Source organism: Hemitrygon akajei, unplaced genomic scaffold (assembly GCF_048418815.1).
Source record: "Hemitrygon akajei unplaced genomic scaffold, sHemAka1.3 Scf000069, whole genome shotgun sequence".
Taxonomy (NCBI): Eukaryota; Metazoa; Chordata; class Chondrichthyes; order Myliobatiformes; family Dasyatidae; genus Hemitrygon; species Hemitrygon akajei.
The window spans coordinates 3,747,552-3,769,177 of record NW_027331955.1 but is presented as its reverse complement, the minus strand read 5'-3'; the positions used below and the strand labels follow the sequence as shown (position 1 = coordinate 3,769,177).

Sequence of the window (21,626 nt, the reverse complement as noted above, 5' to 3'; positions counted from 1 at the left end):
TGTCAGTTTCTAAACGGGTTGTTGTCCCCACCTGTCCCTTGGTAGGTTTTTATTCCCATTTCTGTTCCTCAGATAAAGCCCGCTCGCATCCTTCTTCCTGCTGAGCATATTCACCTTTAATATTAGTTCCCTTCGAGGTTGATCGAGATTCGAAAGTTGGGTCCTAATGATATGTCAAAGCTCGTCACATTCAATTTCGTTCATTGTCAGGCCAATCCATATTATTTGTTTCAATCATGTTGGCTAACTTAGTTGGTAAGCATTGGAGCAGTAGGGCATTGAACTAGGGGGACAGATTCCCATCATTAAAGTCTTGGTCTCCTGCGAAGGTGCCGTAGCAGGCCACAAATCGCTCTCAATAGTCTGGTCCCCATTCCCCAGGCTTAGTTTTGTCTTCAGGTACTTTAGTGATGTTTACAGGTTGCTGGAGAGCCCTTTCCAAGGCTTGAATAATCTGGTCTGTCTGTTCATTCTGATTATGTTTTCCCACCTGTAACGCCTGATAGGTTTGGTATCTCTATTCTGCCTTCCATTTCTGCCCTTCATTAGCTGAGAGAATCATGCAGCAGAGACTGAATAAATCTTGCGGAGTCACATTAAACATTTGTATAGTACTGTGGACATACTGAGCAAACTGTGCTGGTTTTTCTTTTCTATCTGGGGCCTGATTCATGATCATTATCATTTCTTGAGGCTTCCAGGGAGCATACACAGGAATCACTGAGGGCTGTCCCTCCTCCTAGTCCTAGGCGGAGCATTTGCTACTGCTGTTCAGGAGGATTTAAACTAATGTGGAAGGGGGATAGGAACAAGTGCAGAGAGACAGAGGGGTGCAAAATGAGAGTAGAAGCAAAAAGTAGTAAGGTGAAAAGTAAAAGTGGCAGGCAGTCAAATCCAGGGCAAAAATCAAAAAGGGCCACTTTTCAACATAATTGTATAAGGGCTAAGAGTGTTGTAAAAACAAGCCTGAAGGCTTTGTGTGTCAATGCAAGGAGCATTCGTAATAAGTTGGATGAATTGAATGTGCAGATAGTTATTAATGAATATGATATAGTTGGAATCACAGAGACATGGCTCCAGGGTGACCAAGGATAGGAGCTCAACATCCAGGGATATTCAATATTCAGGAGGGATAGACAGGAAAGAAAAGGAGGTGGGGTAGCGTTGCTGGTTAGAGAAGAGATTAACGCAATAGAAAGGAAGGACATTAGCCTGGAGGATGTGCAATCGATATGGGTAGAGCTGCGTAACACTAAGGGGCATAAAACGCTGGTGGGATTTGTGTACAGGCCACCTAACAGTAGTAGTGAAGTTGGGTCTGGCATTAAACAGGAAATTAGAAATGCGTGCAAAAAAGGAACAGCAGTTGTAATGGGTGACTTCAATCTACATTTAGATTGGGTGAATCAAATTGGTAAGGGTGCTGAGGAAGAGGATTTCTGAGAACGTGTGCGGGATGGTTTTCTGAACCAACATGTCGAGGAACTAACTAGAGAGCAGGCCATTCTAGACTGAGTATTGAGCAATGAGGAAAGGTTAATTAGCAATCTTGTCATGCGAGGCCCCTTGTGTAAGAGTGACCATAATATGGTGGAATTCTTCATTAAGATGGAGATTGACATGGTTAATTCAGAACCAAATGTTCTGAACTTAAAGAAGGGCAACTTTGAAGATATGAGACGTGAATTAGCTAAGACAGACTGGCAAATGATATTTAAAGGGTTGACAGTGGACAGAAACATAGAAAATAGGTGCAGGTGTAGGCCATTCGGCCCTTCGAGCCTGCACCGCCATTCAGTATGATCATGGCTGATCATCCAACTCAGAACCCTGTACCTGTTTTCTCTCCATACCCCTGATCCCGTTAGCCACAAAGGCCATATCTAACTCCCTCTTAAATATAGCCAAAGAACTGGCCTCAACTGTTTCCTGTGGCAGAGAATTCCACAGATTCACCACTCTGTGTGTGAAGAAGTTTTTCCTCATCTCGGTCCTAAAAGTCTTCCCCTTTATCCTTAAACTGTGACCCCTCGTTCTGGACTCCCCCAACATCGGAAACAATCTTCCTGCATCTAGCCTGTCCAATCCCTTTAGAATTTTATACGTTTCAATAAGATCCCCCATCAATCTTCTAAATTCCAGTGAGTATAAGCTTAGTCGATCCAGTCTTTCTTCATATGAAAGTCCTGCCATCCCAGGAATCAATCTGGTGAACCTTCTTTGTACTCCCTCTATGGCAAGAATGTCTTTCCTCAGATTAGGGGACCAAAACTGCACACAATACTCTAGGTGCGGTCTCACCAAGGCCTTGTACAACTGCAGTAGAAACTCCCTGCTCCTGTACTCAAATCCTTTTGCTATGAATGCTGGCATACCTTTCGCCTTTTTCACCGCCTGCTGTACCTGCATGCCTCCCTTCAATGTCTGGTGTACAATGACACCCAGGTCTCGTTGCACCTCCCCTTTTCCTAATCGGCCACCGTTCAGATAATAATCTGTTTTCCTGTTCTTGCAACCAAAATGGATAACCTTATATTTATCCACATTAAATTGCATCTGCCATGAATTTGCCCACTCACCTAACCTATCCAAGTCACCCTGCATCCTCTTAGCATCCTCCTCACGGCTAACACCGCCGCCCAGCTTCGTGTCATCCGCAAACTTGGAGATGCTGCATTTAATTCCCTCATCTAAATCATTAATATATATTGTAAACAACTGGGGTCCCAGCACTGAGTCTTGCGGTACCCCACTAGTCACTGCCTGCCATTCTGAAAAGGTCCCGTTTACTTCCACTCTTTGCTTCCTGTCTGCCAACCAGTTCTCTATCCACATCAATACCATACCCCCAATACTGTGTGCTTTAAGTTTCTACACTAATCTCCTGTGTGGGACCTTGTCAAAAGCCTTTTGAAAATCTAAATATACCACATCTACTGGCTCTCCCCTATCCACTCTACTGGTTACATCTTCAAAAAATTCTATAAGATTCATCAGACATGATTTTCCTTTCACAAATCCATGCTGACTTTGTCCGATGATTTCACCTCTTTCCAAATGTGCTGTTATCACATCTTTGATAACCGACTCTAGCATTTTCCCCACCACCGACGACAGACTAACCGGTCTATAATTCCCCGGTTTTTCTCTCCCTCCTTTTTTAAAAAGTGGGGTTACATTAGCCACCCTCCAATTCTCAGGAACTAATCCAGAATCTAAGGAGTTTTGAAAAATTGTCACTAATGCATCCACTATTTCTTGGGCTACTCTGGGATGCAGACCATCTGGCCCTGGGGATTTATCTGCCTTTAATCCCTTCAATTTACCTAACACCACTCCCTACTAACATGTATTAACCTCTGTTCCTCCATCTCACTAGACCCTCGGTCCCTTACTATTTCCAGAGGGTTATTTATGTCCTCCTTCGTGAAGACAGAACCAAAGTAGTTATTCAATTGGTCTGCCATGTCTTTGTTCCCTATGATCAATTCACCTGTTTCTGGCTGTAAAGGTCCTTACATTTGTCTTGACCAATCTTTTTCTTTTCACATGTCTGTAAAAGCTCTTACAGTCAGTTTTTATGTTCCCTGCCAGCTTTCTCTCATAATCATTTTTCCCTTTCCTAATTCAGCCCATTGTCCTCCTCTGCTGGTCTCTGAATTTCTCCCAGTCCTCAGGTGTGCCGCTTTTTTTTGCTAATTTATATGTTTCTTCTTTGGACTTGATGCTATCCCTAATTTCCCTTGTCAGCCACAGGTGCACTACCTTCCCTGGTTTATTCTTTTGCCAAACTGGGATGAACAATTGTTGTAGTTCATCTATGCGATCTTTAAATGCTTGCCATTGCATATCCACCGTAAACCCTTTAAGTATCATTTGCCAGTCTATCTTAGCTAATTCACGTCTCATACTTTTAAAGTTACCCTTCTTTAAGTTCAGAACCTTTGTTTCTGAATTAACTATGTCACTCTCCATCTTAATGAAGAATTCCACCATATTATGGTCACTCTTGCCCAAGGGGCCTCGCATGACAAGATTGCTAACTAACCCTTCCTCTTTGCTCAATACCCAATGTGGAATGGCCTGCTCTCTAGTTGGTTCCTCAACATTCATATGCAATGGCAAGCATTTAAAGATTGCATGGATGAACTACAACAAGTGTTCATCCCAGTTTGGCAAAAGAATAAACCAGGGAAGGTAGTGCACCCATGGTTGACAGGGGAAACTAGGGATAGTATCAAGTCCAAAGAAGAAACATACAAATTAGCCAGAAAAAATGGCACACCTGAGGACTGGGAGAAATTCAGAGCCCAGCAGAGGAGGACAATGGGATTAATTAGGAAAGGGAAAAAAGGTTATGAGAGAAAGCTGGCAGGGAACATAAAAACTGACTGTAAAAGCTTTTATAGATAACGAAAAGAAAAAGATTGGTTAAGACAAATGTAGGTCCCTTACAGTTAGAAACAGGTGAATTGGTCATAGGGAACAAGGACATGGCAGACCAATTCGATAACTACTTCAGTTCTGTCTTCACTGAGGAGGACATAAATAATCTTCTGGAAATAGTAAGGGAATGAGGGTGAGTGAGATGGAGGAACTGAGGGAAATGCATGCTAGTATGGAAGTGGTGTTAGGTAAATTGAAGGGATTAAAGGCAGATAAATCCCCAAGGCAAGATGGTCTGCATCCCAGAGTGCTTAAGAAATTAGCCCAAAAAATAGTGGATGTATTAGTGATAATTTTTCAAAACTCCTTAGATTCTGGATTAGATCCTGAGGATTGGAGGGTGGCTAATGTGACCTCACTTTTTTAAAAAATGAGGGAGAGAGAAACCGGGAAATTATAGACCGGTTAGCCTGACATCGGTGTTGGGGAAAATGCTAGAGTTGGTTGTGAAAATGTGATAGTAGCACATTTGGAAAGAGGTGAAATAATCGGACAACGTCAGCATGGATTTTTGAAAGGAAAATCATGTCTGGCAAATCTTACAGAATTTTTGAGGATGTAACTAGTAGAATGGATAGGGGAGAACAAGTGGATGTGGTATATTTGGATTTTCAAAAGTCTTTTGACAAGGTCCCACACAGGAGATTAGTGTGGAAACTTAAAGCACACTGTATTGGGGGTATGTTATTGATGTGGATAGAGAATTGGTTGGTAAACAGGAAGCAAAGAGTGGGAGTAAACGGGACCTTTTCAGAATGGCAGGCAGTGACTAGTGGGGTACTGCAAGGCTCAGTGCTGGGGCCCCAGTTGTTTACAATATATATTAATGATTTAGACGAGGGAATTAAATGCAGCATCTCCAAGTTTGCGGATGACACGAAGCTGGGCGGCAGTGTTAGCTTTGAGGATGCTAAGAGGATGCAGGGTGACTTGGATAGGTTAGGTGAGTAGGCAAGTTCATGGCAGATGCAATTTAATGTGGATAAATGTGAGGTTTGGTTGCAAGAACAGGAAAACAGATTATTATCTGAATGGCCGATTAGGAAAAGGGGAGGCCCAATGAGTCCTGGGAGTCATTGTACACCAGTCATTGAAAGTGGGCATGCAGGTACAGCAGGCAGCGAAAAAGGCAAATGGTATGTTGGCATTCGTAGCAAGAGGATTTGAGTACAGGAGCAGGGAGGTTCTACTGCTGTTGTACAAGGCCCTGGTGAGACCACAGCCGGAGTACTGTATGCAGTTTTGGTCCCCTAATCTGAGGAAAGACATTCTTGCCATAGAGGGAGTACAAAGAAGGTTCAACAGATTGATTCCTGGGATGGAAGGACTTTCATATGAAGAAAGATTGGGTTGACTAGGTTTACACTCACTGGAATTTAGAAGATTGAGGGGGGATGTTATTGAAATGTATAAAATTCTAAAGGGATTGGACAGGCTAGATGCAGGAAGATTGTTTCCGATGTTGGGGAAGTCCAGAACAAGGGGGTCACAGTTTAAGGATAAAGGGGAAGCCTTTTAGGACCAAGATGAGGAAAAACTTCTTCACACGGAGAGTGGTGAATCTGTAGAATTCTCTGCTACAGGAAACAGTTGAGGCCAGTTCATTGGCTATATTTAAGAGGGAGTTAGATATGGCCCTTGTGGCTAAAGGGATCAGAGGTATGGAGAGAAAGCAGGTACAGGGTTCTGAGTTGGATGATCAGGCATCATCATACTGAATGGCGGTGCAGGCTTGAAGGGCCTAATGGCCTACTCCTGCGCCTATTTTCTATGTTTCTATGTGTGGAAAATTAAAATCTCCCACAATCACAACATTGTGCTTACTGCAAATATCGGCTATCTCCTTACAAATTTCCTCCTCCAATTCTCGCTCCCAATTAGGTGGTTTCTAATACACCCCTATAAGTGTTACTATACCTTTCCCATTCCTCAATTCCACCCAAATAGGCTCCCGAAATGAGTCCTGTAATCTATCCTGTTCAAAGCACTGCTGTAATATTTTCTCGGACAAGCATTGCAATACCTCCCCCTCTTGCCCTTCTGATTCTATCACACCAGAAGCAATGAAATCCAGGAATATTTAGTTGCCAATCACACCCCTCCTGCAACCATGTTTCACTAATAGATACAACATCATATTTCCAGTTATCAATCCATACTCTAAGCTCATCTACCTTTCTTACCTTGCTCCTAGCATTAAAATAGATGCATTCAAGAAACTTTCCACCTCTTCCTCTCTGTTTATCCCTAATGGTGCAAACAACTTTATTATCTCTTTTTTCCTTCTCCCCTACATCTTCAGTCTGAGCGCTCCAACATCAGGGAGGAAGTTCAAATCATCTCTGTGTTAAAAGTTTAACCATCACGGTGACTGAAGGCAGCTGCAGGTTCATGAGGGACTGTTACTGTCAGATTCTGCAGTTCTTGCGGCTGCTCATCGCACCCAGGACTGAACCCTGGTCACTGAGCATTGGAGGAGTCTGTTCTGCTGATGTTAGCCTTAAACTAGACTGGTGTTTAATATTGTGGATCTGTGAAAGATAAATCAGTTCTGTATCAAATCCCATGTCTCAGGTACTTACTGTCTCTACCACACTCACTATGTACACTAGAAAGGCCACTCAGCCCATCTGGTTCCTGCCCATGTTTCTGTTCCATATCAGTAATATGAAAATCTACCCCTGCCATTCCCCTCTCACTCTCCCTGAGATGACAGGTTGCAAATAGTCACCACTCCATGGGATAGGAGATTTCCCATGAATTTCATGGAAACATATAAATTCACAACTCATTACAGATGCTTTGTCCCACATTGCCGTGCCGACCTTGTATCTTACTCTAGAAGCTGCTTAGAATTACTCTACCACATAGCCACCTATTTTCCTAAGCTCCATGTACCTATCTGAGAGTCACTTAAAAGACCCTATTGTATCCGCCTCTACCACCGTCACTGGCGGTGCATTCCACACACACACCACTCTTTGCTTAAAAAAGTTAGCTCTGACATCTCCTCTGTACCTACTTCCAAGCAGCTTAAACCTATTCCCCCTCGTGTTAGCCATTTCTGCCCTGGGAAAAAGCCTCTGACTATCCACATGACCAATGCCTCTCATCATCTTATACACCTGCATGAATTTCCTGCATGATTTTCTCCGGGCTGAATAAGACGATGAGCTCACTGTGGTTGTGACGTTCTCTCTCTCCGTGTGTCTGATGTCACAGCCCCGCCTCACTCAGGCACTTAAAGCGACACTCACAGTAAACGAACCTGCGGTCTCGTAACACAATGCACCTCTAAAGTCTGACAGCAGACTAGCGAGTGAATCTTCGATGGTGCAGAGTCAGAAACCGAAGATTTGCCAGTCTGAGTCAGGGGCTTCAGAGAGAGATGGGGTCCAGAGGAGGAGGACGAATAAGACCAGCAGGATGTGGTCAAAAGTGAAAGATTAGAAGCATTTGGAAACTGGTTGATCGAAAAAAAAGGTGGTAATTTCTGCAAAACACAGGTGGAAATCAACAGATCAGGCAGAAATTTTGGAGAGGAATAAATAGAAAACGTTTAGGCAGAGCCCCTTCAGCATGCCTAGCCTGTGTACTCCGCTGCTTAGTTGCTCTCTGAATTGCAGAGTTCCTCCAGCGTTTTGTGTGTGTGCGTCTCTGTATTTCCAGCAACTGCAGAATCTCCTGTGTTTTATATCTGCATTTTACTTTGGCATTGGATACACGTTGATATTGAGTATATTGCTTATGGGAGCCGCTTTCTGCATTAAAACAGCTGCAGATTTTTTCTATACCCAAAAGATAAAAAAAATGAGGTATGGACATTGAACCGGTGCTTGCAGAAATGTTTAATGGCACCGTGATTACCCATAGGGCCATGCGTTAAGAATCTCGCCGGTGCTGAAGCGCCGATGAAATGCGCAGGCGTCAGGCTGAGAACGTCCCTGAGTTTCACGCATGCACGCAGTACACTGAAGGCCTTGAAAATGTCGGTTGCAGGTAAGAGCGTTTCTCCGTGTTTTTATCTTAAACACCAACTTCGGGATAATTCCTGTGAAATCCGGTCACCGTGACCAGCAAACCCGGGACAGTCCTGCCCTCTTCCCTCTCTCTCAGCCCCACGATCCGTATTCAGGACCCGGGGAGCTTCCGGTTGATGAGGGAATGGGAACCGATGGATCTCTCAGACAGAGCTGAGCTCCAGCTATCTAAATGCAAGGATTAGGAACTCGGAGAAAGGGAACAAAATCTTTTACATCAGCAGATGAGAAAATCGGCATTAGTACTCTTTTCCGTAGATGCTGCCTGGCCTGCTGAGCTCCTCCAGTATTTTGTGTGTGTTGCTTCCTCTACCTCCTCTTGCTCTGGACTTTTCTACCGGTGAGAACATGTTTTGTCCCATTCTCTCTGGGTACGTAATGATATCAAACACCTTTGCCCTGGGAAACAAGTAGCTTTCACATCACAAATGTGCCAGACTCCAGTGAGACAGAGAACTGCCCTTCCCTTCATATTCATTGGGATTTCATTCAATGAGTTCACCACCGTCAGTCATTGGGGGAGGGTTCAGGGGGAATATTTATGTAGAATACAGAAACTGGTGATGCCTGCGTGCATTGTGGTGATGCAAAAGTTGCTGGAGAGTTTGCAAGTGGGAAGAAGTGGAGTGATATTTGGAAATCTGACTTTTTAAAGCGTAATTTAGCAATTTAGCACCTGTGGACAATGTGCAAAAGTTTTGGAGAAAATCCTTCATTACCCATTACAGGCCTGCTATGTAGGTTGTGTGAGAGTGCAGATAAACTGGATCGAACCCAGAGGAGATCAGAACGTGATTTGCTAGTGTGTGACTGTGCACATATTGTCACTGGGTAAAAAATGCACAGTACAAGATTTATCTGCACACTGGTTATTACAAATTAGAGGGGAGATTATTACAAATTAGAGGGGTATTGGAGGGAAGGAGGGGAGACCTCCAGTGTCCCTGATGCCCTCACCTACAAGATGTGCAGCTTGTAACCCTGCACTTCAATGAGCTGCAACTTGAAATGGGTGAATTCCAGATCATCCAGCAGTTGGAGGGGGTGATAGATATAACATGAAGAGAGGTGAGTTACACCCAAGGTGCCGGACACAGGAAACTGGGTGAGAGTCAGGAAGGGGAATGAGGTTAAATATCCATCGCAGAGTACTCTAGTGGCCATCCCCCACAACAACAGGTGGACCACTTTAGAAGCTGTTGGGGGGTGTTACCTGGCAGAGGAAAGTCAAAAGGCTGATAGGGGATTCATTAGTTAGAGGAACAGAACAAGAGGGGAGGAATATCCTAGTGGTAAGGCTTGATAGTGGTAGTGAGCAGGGGAGGGTGTGATGTGGTTAAAATAAGGTGGATGGTAGCATTTTTACACACCTGTCCATGTAAATGTACTGAGTCATGGAAAGTAGACTGTGCAATGTATAATTTCCTTGTTTATATTTAGAGACATTTTTTGGTGTATAAAATGATGAGGGGTATTGAGCGTGTGAGTGGCCAGAGGAGTGTTTTTTTATTTTCCCAGGGTTGAAATGGTTAATGCCACTTTTCCACACTCCCATAGACCCTTTGTCCATCTCCAGAGTAAGTAGAGATGGAAAAATATTTAAGATCTCCCCCATCTGCTTTGTTTCCACACGTGGATTGCCATTCCGGTCTTCCAGAGGACCAACTTTGTGCCTTGCAATCCTTTTGCTCTTAATCTATCACTAGAATCCCTGAGGATTATCCTTCACCTTTTCTGTGACAGCAACCTCATGCCATCTTTTAGCCATCCTGATTGATTTCTTATGTGTTCTCTTGCATTTCTGATATCCATAAGAAACTGACTGCCTATCCCTGTTATGCAATTCCATTTTGTGCTTTACCAGGGTCTCAATATCTCTTGCAATCCAAGTTTCCCTACAGTTTCTATCTTTACCTTTTATTCTGACATACCCGCTTACTACTTTCAAAATTTTGCTTTGAAGGCCTCCCATTTACCAAGCACACCTTTGCCATAAAGCAGCCTGTCCCAATCCACAGTTGCCAGATCCTAGTATCTTAATTCCAGGTGTTGATCCATGCCCTGAACACATCCACCTTTCCAACGCTGCTCCTTGTATTGAAATATACAGGGCTCAGCATATTCACTGCACCATGCTCAACTTTTTCATTCCTGACTTTGTCTGAGGCCTGAACAACATCTGTCTCCACAACCCCTCCACTACCATTCAGGCTCCCATTCCCCCTGCAACTTTAGTTTAACCCTCTTTACCCCCACCTCCCACCATGCAGATCTATCACCCCTTTGGCTTTCCTCTCCCAGATCAATAAAAAGGAGGTGCATACCAGGTACAGGCAAATAGGAACAAATGGGGTACTTATGAAATACAGGAAATTCAAGTGAACACTTATGAAAGAAATAAAGGCATGAGGTTGCCCCAGCATACAAGGTGATGGAGAATCCTCAGGGATTCTGCAGACTTGTTAAGAGCAAAAAGATTGCAAGGGAAAAAAATAATTCTCTGGAAGATCAGAATGGTAATCCATATGAAGGGATAACATAGACTTAGGGAGATTTTTTTTGCATCCGTATTTACTCAAGAGATGAACACAGAGTCTATAGAAGTGAGGCAAAGCCACATCAACTTCATGGACCCTGTACAGATTACAGAGGTGGAGGGGTTTGCTGTCTTGAGGCAAATTAGTGTGGATCAATCCCCAGGGCCTGACAAGTTGTTCACTAGGACCCTGCGGAAGACAAGTGCAGAAATTATTGGGGCCTAAGCACAGATATTTAAATCATCCTTAGTGACAGGTGAGGTACTGGAGGATTGGAGGACAGATTATTCTGCTGTTCTAGAAAGGCTGTAAAAATAAACTAGGAAATTATATGTTGGTGAGCTTGACATCAGAACTGGGAAAGTTATTGGACTGTGTGTGCAGGAACCAAGTATATACTGTAAGTATTTGGATAGGTGTGGACTGATAAAGGATAGACAGCATGGCTCTCGCCAATCTTATAGAGTCTCTCGAGGAAGTTATCAGGAAAGTGGATGAAGGCAAGGCAGTGGATGTTGTCTACATGGACTTTAGCAAGGCATTTGACAAAGTCTCATATGGGAGCTTGGTCAAGAAGGTTCAGTCACTCAGCATTCAAGATGAGACAGTAAATCGGATGAGACACTGTCTTTGGGAGAAGCCAGAGTGTGGTAGCAGATGGTTGCCTCTCTGACTGGAAACCTGTGACTAGTGGTTGCCACAGGGATCAGTGCTGGATCTGTTGTTGTTTGTCATCTATATCAGTAATCTGGATGATAGTGTAGTTAACTGTATCAGCAAATTTGTGGATGAAAACAAGACTGGAGGTTTAGCGGACTGCAAGAGGACTATCATGGCTTGCAGTGTGATCTGGACCAGGTGGGAAAATGGTTTTAGAAATGGAAAATGGAATTTAATGCAGACCAATGTGAGTTGTTGCACTTTGGTATGACCTACCAAGGGAGGTCTTTCACAGTGACCGGTCAGGCATGGAGGAGTGTTGTAGAAGAAAGGGACCTGGGAATACAAGTCCTTAATTCACTGAAAGTGGTATCACAGGTAGATAGGGATGGGAAGAATGATTTCAGCCCATTGCCCTTCATGAACCAAAGTACTGATAACAATAGATGGATGTTATGTTGACTCCTAGAAGACATTGGTGATGCCTAATTTGGAGTATTGTGTGCAGTTTTTGTCACCTACCTACAGGAAAGATGTAAAAGAAGTTCAGAGATTTCAGAGAAAATTCACAAGGATGTTGCCATGTCTGGAGGACTTGGGTTATAAGGAAAGATTCAACAAATCAGGACTTTATTCCTTGGAATGCAGAAGATTGAGTGGAGATTTGATTGTGATAGAGAAGCACAGATAGTGTTAATGCAAGCTGGCTTTTTCCATGAAGATTGGGGGGGGACGACAACCAGAGGCCATGGGTTAAGGGTGAAAGGTGAAATGTTAAGGGGAACATGAGGGGACACTTCTTCACTCAGACGGTTATCCGGCTGTGGAATGAGCAGCCAGCACAAGTGGTGCATGCGTGCTCGATTTCAACATTTAAGAGGTTTGTGTTGGTACCTGGATGGTAGAGGTGTGGGAGTGGGCTGTTTAAATAGTTCAGCACAAACTAGATGGCCCAAAGGGCCTGTTTCTGTGTTGAAATGTTCTATGATTGTGACAAGAACCTGAAATAATACAAAAATTCACTCTAACCCCTTTTGACAGCTGTGCGAACCAACCAGTCATTTCAGAATTTTTTATATGGCGTTAAAACTGTGGCACTTTAAGTTAATAATACATAAAAGAAGATCCCAGCTGCACGTCAAAAAAGACTGTGTGAGAGTGTTTCAGTTACTGTGGGGCGAGGAACCCATGCAGCTCAGTGGGAACAAGGAATAATACCAATGGAGAGAGTCAAACTGAGCCAAGGCACTGATTGGAGACGGCAGAAATGCCCCATTCTTATAGAGACAGGAAGAGCATCAGGGAATTGATGGTCATTCCAGATACCAGCACTCTGCCCAGTCAGGAGATGATTTCTCTGTCCAACTTCCGTTGAACCTCACTGTAACAGTGTGATACCAGATCAAACCTTGGTAACTCAAGTAATCTCATCTGAAATGTTGTCCTACACCCATTGATGGATTTTGTAAATCTTTTTACAGGTTAAAAATGAGAAGGAATTCATCTCCAGGAAGCTCAAACATGGCACAGCAGTTTTGTTGTCTCTGTCTAGATATTTAAGAAGTGGAGCAAGGGAGCCAATTGACCACCCTTCCTGCTCAGACTGTGGGGAGGGATTCACTTGGTCATTTGACCAACTGGCACGCCTGTAATTTACACAGGAGAAAGGCCTTTCACCTGCTCAGACAGTGGGAATGGATTCTCTCGATTATCACAATTGAAGGTACGTCAGCAAGTTCACACTGGGCAAGGCCATTCACCTGTTCTGTGTGTGAGAAGGGGTTCAGTTGGTCATCCCACCTGTTGACACACCAATTAGTTCACACCACACCAGGCAGAGGCTGGTCATCTGCTGAATTTCTGGGAAAGGATTCACTCTGTCATCTGACCTAATGACTCACCAGCAAGTTCACACTGGGGAGAAACCGTTCACCTGCTCAGAATGTGGGAAAGGATTCACTCAGTTAGCTCACCAACAGAGACACCAGCAAGTTCACACTGGGGAGAAGCCGTTCACCTGCTCAGAATGTGGGAAGAGATTCACTTGGTCATCCGGTTTACGGAGTCATCACCGAGTTCACACTGGGGAGAGGCCATTCACCTGCTCAGAATGTGGGAAGGGATTCACTCGGTCATCTCATTTACAGAGTCACCAGCGAGTTCACACTGGGGAGAAGCCGTTCACCTGCCCAGTCTGTGGGAAGGGATTCACTCACATACCCCACCTACAGAATCACCTGCGAGTTCACACTGGGGAGAGGCCATTCACCTGCTCAGTCTGTGGGAAGAGCTTCACTCATTTATCCACCCTACGGAATCACCAGCGAGTTCACACTGGGGAGAAGCCATTCATCTGCTCAGTCTGTGGGAAGAGCTTCACTCATATATCCACCCTACGGAATCACCAGCGAGGTCACACTGGGGAGAAGCCGTTCACCTGCTCAGTCTGTGGGAAGGGATTCACTCGGTTAGCTAACCAACAGAGTCATCAGCGAGTTCACACTGGGGAGAGGCCGTTCACCTGCTCAGTCTGTGGGAAGGGATTCACTCAGTCATCCCACCTACAGAGTCACCAGCGAGTTCACACTGGGGAGAGGCCGTTCAACTGCTCAGTCTGTGGGAAGGGATTCACTGAGTTAGCTAAGCTACAGAGTCATCAGCGAGTTCACACTGGGGAGAGGCCATTCACCTGCTCAGTCTGTGGGAAGGGATTCACTCAGTCATCTACCCTACTGGTACATCAGCGAGTTCACACTGGGGAGAAGCCGTTCACCTGCTCAGTCTGTGGGAAGGGATTCACTGAGTTAGCTAAGCTACAGAGTCATCAGCGAGTTCACACTGGGGAGAGGCCATTCACCTGCTCAGTCTGTGGGAAGGGATTCACTCAGTCATCTACCCTACTGGTACATCAGCGAGTTCACACTGGGGAGAAGCCGTTCACCTGCTCAGTCTGTGGGAAGGGATTCACTCGGTTAGCTAACCAACAGAGACACCAGCGAGTTCACACTGGGGAGAGGCCATTCACCTGCTCAGAATGTGGGAAGGGATTCACTCAGTCATCCCACCTACAGAAACATCAGCGAGTTCACACTGGGGAGAAGCCGTTCACCTGCTGAGAATGTGGGAAAGGATTCACTCAGTCATCCCACCTACTGGCACACCTGTCAGCTCACAATGGGGAGTGGCCATTGTTATGAATCCCTAGGTTTTGTTTGCTGTAGACTGTCATTTTAAGAGAGAGAGATTAAGAAGGCAAATCCACAGACTCAGAGTCAGACGGAGACGAAGGAGGAAAAATGGAAGAATCGAAACCGGGGAACTAGTGGCCAAGGGTCACTGTTTGGAACTTTCCTTTGCCCACAAGGGTGGGCTAATTATCGATTCACCGTACATCGAATGTGTGGTTGTCACCTCATTTGATCCATAGGAGTGGATCTGATTTGGGGTATCCTGCGGAGACCACATGTGTCAACCCTTGCCTGGCTGTGGTGTGGTAATTCATTTGAAGACGATACCCCTTATGACAAGTCACTTCGGGTGATAATTAGTATGTGGATTTGGAAGGATGACAGATAAAATCTACAGCGACTGTTGTCTCGTTTTACCACCATGGAACCTGTGGAATATGACATAATTGCCTTCTCTCAACATTTACCCTGGATTACAAATATCTCTCTCATCACCTATTCTGTGGTTGAACTGAACTTTCATACTTTACCATCTCAAGACTCCAAGCCTTGTTACCCCTGAGCTCAATAGTTTGAGAGTTATATTTATACACATAACACTCACGAGGAAATCTGCAGATGCTGGAAATTCAAACAACACACACAAAATGCTGGTGAAACTGAGCAGGCCAGGCAGCATCTATAAGGAGAAGAACTGTTGACATTTCAGGCTGAGACCCTTCGTCAGGACTAACTGAACGGAAAGATACTAAGAGATTTGAAAATAGTGGGGGGAGGGTGAAATGCGAAATGATAGGAGAAGACCGGAGGGGGTGGGATGAAGCTAAGAGCTGGGAATGTGATTGGCAAAAGTGATACAGAGCTGGAGATAGGAAAGGATCATTGGACAGGAGGCCTCGGGAGAAAGAAAGGTGGGGGGGAAGCACCAGAGAGACATGGAAAACAGGCAAACAATTAAATATGTCAGTGATGGGGTAAGAAGTGGAAGAGGGGCATTAACGGAAGTTAGCGAAGTCAATATTCATCCCATCAGGTTGGAGGCTACCCAGCCGGTATATAAGGTGTTGTTCCTCCAACCTGAGTTTGGATTAATTTTGACAGTAGAGGAGGCCATGGATAGACATATCAGAATGGGAATGGGACGTGGAATTAAAATGTGTGGCCATTGGGAGTAGTCTGTTGCTGCTGGTTCGTTTCTAAAGCGTTACGGTTTGTAACAAAATGGGACCTGCTTCTGGGATATGAACAAATTTAAGGATTGATTTAATATCGATTTCATTGGGGAAATCCCTTTTGATTTATTTGTGTGTGGAAAATCAGCAGCAATAGATGCTGATAGATATCTGGAAGTGTGAACCTCTCAGGCATTAGAGGACACCAGAAGGATTGAGTTGTTGAGTATTGCTAAAACGTCAATACTTGCTAAGGTGAAATTGACAATGAGGAGGGCACAGATGCAGAGGATAATAGCTGAACATTATGTATCTGAGGGTGTATTTAAAGTGGAGGAGTTGGAGGTGTTTCCTGAAAGTAAACCTAGTGAGCTTGAGCTCCAGTACAAGTTAGAAAAATTAAAGATGGAGGCTCCGGAAAGGCAGAGGCAGTTTCAGGCTGGAGAGGCAGAAAAGCAGAAAGAAAATTCTCTTATAAACTGTAATTAAGAGGGAGGCTTAGCAAGCCTATTCTGCTTTGACAGTTGCTGAAGCAGCTTATTATTTATTTATCTATGCTGCCCCAATCATCGCCACTGGGCTATAAATGTGCAGGAGCAGTGTGTGGTTCAGTGCTTTGCTCAAGGACACACACGCTGCCTCGGCTGAGGCTCGAACTCATGAAATTCAGATCGCTAGTTCAACACCTTAACCACATGGCCACGCACCACACATTATGACATAGTGAAACAGGCTGTGCTCAAAGCTTACGAGTTGGTCCCAGAAGCAGACAGGCAAAAGTTTAGAAATTTGAAGAAATCTGTGAACCAGACATACGGAATTTGCTTATGAGAAATTTGTGTGTATTGACCACTGGTGCACATCTGAACATGTAAATGATGATTTTAACAGCTTGAGAGAGTTGGTTTTAATTGAAGAATTCAGAAGGTGAGTCCCTGATGGCATAAAGACGTATTTAGATGGAAATAATGCTGCCACTATGCAGGAATCTGCTGGATTAGCAGATCAGTTTGCTTTAACTCATAAAGTTATGTTTACCCTGAATAAGAGTTTCCAAAAGGCACTTGTCAAGTTGTGGGTAAACCGAATGAGCTCACCCCAGTGGCCTGTACCTGCATTCGGTGAACACTTTTCCAAAGTTATAGTGGATTGTGTTGGCCCATTGCCAAAGACTAAAGCAGGCCATCAGTATCTGCTAACTATTATGTGTACTGCATCCAGATTCGCAGAGGCAATACCTCTCAGAAATATTAAAGCTAAAACTGTGGCGAAGGCTCTTACCAAGATTTTCACATTATTCGATTTGCCTAAAGAAATCCAGTCTGATCAAGGATGTAATTTTACATCTGGATTATTCCAGCAGGTAGTTTCTGAACTGGGAGCAAAACAAATTGCATCATCTGCGTACCATACAGAATCACAAGGGGCTTTAGAAAGATTTCATTCTACCCTCAAAACAATGATTAAGACATATTGTGTTGAAAATGGAAAAGACTGGGATGAAGGAATACATTTGCTTTTGTCCACAGAAAGAGACTCAGTACAGGAATCACTGGGCTTTACTCCATTTGAACTTGTATTTGGTTGCAGAGTGACCTTTGACCTTGTTATAAGGAACGGTGGATTGATGTTAACTCGTTAGACTATGATTTGAAGTTCAATAATAAACTAATAAAAATATAATAATAAAATACACCAAGCCTGTAGTCTAGCGACACAAAACTTAAAGATTTCTCAAGACAAAATGAAGTGTTGGTTTGATAAGCGGGCTTGCGAATGAAAATACCAGGTGGGAGATAAGCTGCTTGCCTTATGTTGACAAATCCACTTCAGGCGAAATTCAATAGACCGTATGAAATAGTCTCCCAAAATAATGATGTGAATTATGTTAGTAAAACACCAAACTGACTTGAACTAACACAGGTGGTACACATAAATATGATAAAGCCTTTTTTGACAGGCAGGTACCATCTGTGTGTGTTGTTGTCAAAACAAATGAAACTGGCAACCCTGAGAATGAAACAATTGACTCGTCTGAGACTTTTCACAAGCCAAACATGGTCCCAGTTAGGCTAATGAACTCGGTTGTTCCAGAAAACATTGATAACAAGTTGTCTCATCTGCAGCCAAAGCAACAACAACAGCTGAAGGAATTAATTCTGAAGTTTAAAGACTTATTTCCCAATGTTCCCAAGCAAACCACGGTCATAGTACATGATGCAGATGTTGGTTAAGCCAAACAGATTAAACTACACCCATATTGCATGAACATAGAAAAGTGTAAATTGGCTGACCAGGGAATTGAGTATATGCTGGAGAATGGTATTATTAGGCCTTCAAAATGAGATTGGAGTCACCCTGCATTATTGTGCCCAAACCTGATGGTCATGTTAGATTTTGCACTGATAATAGAAAGGTAAATGCAGTAACAAAAACAGATGCCTATCCTATCCCTAGAGTGGATCATTGCATCGATAAGGCTGGAAAAGCTAATTTCTTACAAAGATTAATCTGTTGAAAGGGTATTGATGTGTTCCATTGACGGACAGAGGTAGAGAAATTTCTGCATTTGTGACACCATCTGGGTTGTATGAATACAATGTTTTGCCTTTTGGACGGAAAAATGCTCCAGGAACATCCCAGAGAATGATTGATTTTGTAATTCGAGGGTTAGAACACACAGATACCTATATTGATGACTTAGTTACAGGGTGTGACACTTGGGAAGAGCATATCTCTGCAGTAGAAAAGCTATTTGACAGGCTTTCCTAGGACAATCTTACAGTTAACTTGGCTAAGAGTGAATTTGGCCATGCCAGTGTGACCTGTCTTGGCTATGTTGTTGGTCAAAGCACGTTGGCTCCTGTTCGGGCAAAAGTCCAGCAATTTCTCAAGTTCCTATTCTGACTGCTAAGAAGGCTCTTAGAAGGTTTCTGGGAATGGATGGATATTATCGTAAGTTCTGTAAGAACTTTGCCGCTATCGCTCTTCCTCTGACTAATCTCCTGAAGAAGGGTGAAAAGTTTGTTTGGACCGAGCCTTGTCAGAAGGCATTTGATTGATTGTTATCAGTATTTCGGTTTAGGCCAATCAATGTAGTGCTGTCAGCAAATTTCAATAGCAGATTGGAGCTGTGGGTGGCAACGCAACTCATGGGTGCACAAAGAGTAAAAGACAGGGCCAAAGAGACAACCCTATGGGGTATGTGTGCTGAGGGTCAGAGAGACAGAGGGGATGGGGCCCACTCTTACCACCTGCTGGCGATCTGACAGGAAGTCCAGGATCCAGCTACACAAGGCAGGGTGAAGGCCGAGGTCTCTGAGCTCCTTGTCGATACTTCACGTCTTCGTATGGCTACTGCTCTGCCCATGACTGCAAGGAACTGCAGCGAACTTTGGAGAACAGAGAACATCAGGGAAACAAGCCTCCCCTCCATGGACTCTTCCTACACTTCCCCTCCCTCGGAAAAGCAGGCCATGTACACAAAGAAGCTCATAACCTGGACATTCTTGCTGCAAATCCGCTCCCCCATCGGGGAAGAGATACAAAAGCCTTAAAGTGCGTAACACCAGGCTAAAGGATGGCTTCCTGTCTGTGGTTATAAGCCAAATGAATGATAAAATGGACTCGGCCTCACAATGTAACTCGACGTGACCCTGCACCATATGTCTATCTGCACTGCACTTTCTCTGCAGTGTTATGCCCGCAGCCCCCTCCTTTGTGAGAACCGCAAGGGCACTAGTGGGTTGGGTCAGTGGACCCAGGAAATGGGAGAGAGACGTGCCGAATGCCTCGTTCCCCGACGATGCAAAATGACGCGACATTGGCTATTGTCTCTTGGAGACATATTTGTGGATTGGGGACTATGCTACGTGCAAGCCCTCGGGCAAAGTGGGCTGGTTGAGAGCGAGATTGCATCATCCCCAACCTGATTGACATCTACTACCCTGCGAGTCAAGATAAAAGAGGGGCTGTAGAGACGGCCCCTCAGACGCACCAGAAGAAACGCTAGCGATCCCGTAATAGCGGGAAGCCATTTGAAGGAAGCCACCTGCGTTCGGTTCCCTTGTATGGGAACCGGTGTCTGATAGCACAGAAAACGACTTTGAACTAACAACGGGGAACCAACTCCCCCGACTCAACGGATTGGCCTCATCAAAAGACCCGGGCAAGTCTCTCTCCCCAACCCGAAAAAGAGCTGCATCTTTAATGACAATTGACTTTTGTTTCTACATCGAACAATACAGTAACCCCTAGACAAACGATAGAGTTATTTCTTATTGATGATTATGATTATACCCGCGCTTTAGATTGAGTATTGACGGCATATATTATCTGAATGTTTGTATTAATCCTATTTTTGTGCCCCTTTATAAATAAAGACTTTTAAAAATAGTACCATCAGACTTCAACGGACCTCTCTCTCTTTGTTGGTAAGTGACCCATTTATGGGGTACGTAACAGCAGCCACAATGCTTTGTTACAGTGAGTGTTTTGTTGTATATCAGCTCAATGTATCTATCTGTGTGGATGGTACATCAGGCAAGATTTTCACTGTAGCTCAGTACATGATGAGAATAAACAAATTGCCCACTTTAATTACGTGGAAATATTAGACAGACTGAGCTTCTGCTCTGGAACCACAGAAGGAAACTGAACTGTTGTCATTTCAGTGGAAAGCAAATAAATGGAAAATGCTTCAATCTCACATTACGATCTGCGGTAACTGGGATCAGGTGACCGGTAGTGGGTCTCCCATATCAATATCAGAATCAGGTTTAATAGCACCGGCATGTGTCATGAAATTTGTTGTCCCTGCGGCAGCAGTAGAACCTAATTCATAACAATAGATTTTAACAATTGTGATTTAAAATAAGAATATACATGTATATAGTACAAAAATGGAAAAAATGTAATAAGCTATTTTAATTGTGTGGAGCAATTTGACTGACTGGGTGTTGCTTTGGAAATTCTGAAGTGAAGCTGAATTGAACTTTCCACATTTACGAGAAGCTCAGAGAAATAGAAAAGGCTAAATTCTCACATAAACGGGTCAGACACCCAGAAACATCGGCTGCACTTCAGCGCCTCAAAACAGTGGAGTGAAACATGCAGAAAGTATTGCAGAGAAAAAGACATTGTCCACCCACAACGAGAGGACGTGACAGATCCGGATCTCACTGCCTTGTCTGAACGGGGAAAGGTGAAGCTACACGTACACGTAGAGCAGTGACCCGCAGATGCTGCAGATCTGCAGAAAAACATGAACGGGAAACGGGATCAGGTGACGGGTGGAGGGTCTCCCACCTGAACTGGTGCCTCTGCTCCTCTCCCCTCACACGCTGCCCGACCCATCCGCCGCATTCCCCACATTATTCCATATTTACCCCAGATACATGATTATTTTTCCACACCATATCTTCCCCGATCCCTTTCCCTCCACCTCCAGGTCACAGAGTCACCGGCTCAGTTCCCACCCCGGTCCAAAACATAATTCAGACCCAAACAGGAAATATTCACGTTTAATTTAAATCAGTTCTGTGTTTATAAACACTAATTTCTATTCACATTCCTCCGGAGCCT

General features: G+C 44.1%; 1 protein-coding gene across 5 annotated transcripts in view; it reads left to right on the top strand.

The window, feature by feature from the left end:
- Positions 1-21,626, top strand: part of LOC140722119 (uncharacterized) — a 1,111,870-nt gene that overhangs the window by 9,441 nt on the left and 1,080,803 nt on the right. Inside the window, exon 3 of one of the 5 annotated variants that reach the window (XR_012097539.1) lies at positions 13,165-13,495. The exons of 3 other annotated variants lie outside the window; for them this stretch is intronic. The gene's annotated coding sequence lies outside the window, so the exon portion shown is untranslated. Of the gene's footprint in view, positions 1-8,319; positions 8,422-13,164; positions 13,496-21,626 lie in introns of those variants that run through there. One more of the 5 variants, XR_012097538.1, reaches the window with a different exon arrangement.